The sequence below is a fragment of the Tupaia chinensis genome, unplaced genomic scaffold (genome assembly GCF_000334495.1).
Source record: "Tupaia chinensis unplaced genomic scaffold, TupChi_1.0 Scaffold138517_1, whole genome shotgun sequence".
In the NCBI taxonomy this organism is placed as follows: Eukaryota; Metazoa; Chordata; class Mammalia; order Scandentia; family Tupaiidae; genus Tupaia; species Tupaia belangeri.
The window spans coordinates 1,819,327-1,820,142 of record NW_006198412.1 but is presented as its reverse complement, the minus strand read 5'-3'; the positions used below and the strand labels follow the sequence as shown (position 1 = coordinate 1,820,142).

At 48.0% G+C, this 816-nt stretch overlaps 1 protein-coding gene across 1 annotated transcript in view; it reads right to left on the bottom strand.

Annotated features, from left to right (window-relative positions):
- The window catches only part of PTGFRN (prostaglandin F2 receptor inhibitor), a 53,055-nt gene that overhangs the window by 29,169 nt on the left and 23,070 nt on the right, over positions 1 to 816 (bottom strand). The window lies entirely within an intron of this gene.

Below are 816 nucleotides of genomic sequence, written 5' to 3'. Positions count from 1 at the left end.
TCCCTACACATTAAGTTGTGATGCCACCTTCAGGCTGTCACCACTGTCAGTAACGTTCCTGATGTCTCAGCCTGGCATTCATGCCCTCCCCTCTGGCTGTGAGCCCAGCCCTCACCTACCGCCCTCTCAACTCCACTCACAGGGCACTGCGCCTGTGCCCCCAGCCTCTCTGCTTTCCTCCCTTCCTGCCATTCCCTCTGCCTCAGCACCTGTGCCACCTGCTCAGTAAGTTGCTGAAGAAATGACTGAACAGATTTTCCCAGCCTATTCCATCCTCCTCTCAAAATGGATCTGTTTAATTCCTGCATATCCAAATGTAGAGAAAAGAGAGGGCCGGGGAGTCACAGAATGTGTGCATCTAGTTACAGGAATTCCAGCTTGGCAGGAGAGAAAAATCTCTGCATCGACTTCAATGATTGGTCTTGTTCTCTAGTAAAAATGGGCTCCAGGGAAGGAGCCCTCTGCTCTAATACGCAAACTATCGGGCTGTCAGAAAAGTCATGGTGAATTTTTTTGCATAGAAAAATATGTCACGACTTTTCCGATGACCCAATAGAACACAGATCTTGGCTGTGAACTTACACAGTACAGATTCACTCAAAGTCTTCATCAGCAGCCGTGGAGGGCAACTTTAGACCTAACCCACCAGAGAAGACATGATTCCACTACGTGGGAATGGCAGGAGTTATGAGTGAGTTCTTATTTCTCTTTCGGTGCCTACGCAGAAAGTGTTCAAGGTTGTTTTATGATTTTAAAAATGGTTTGCAGAGACTGTGCCTTCCTCAAGGCCCCTCACACACCTCTCTCTTCTGTGTA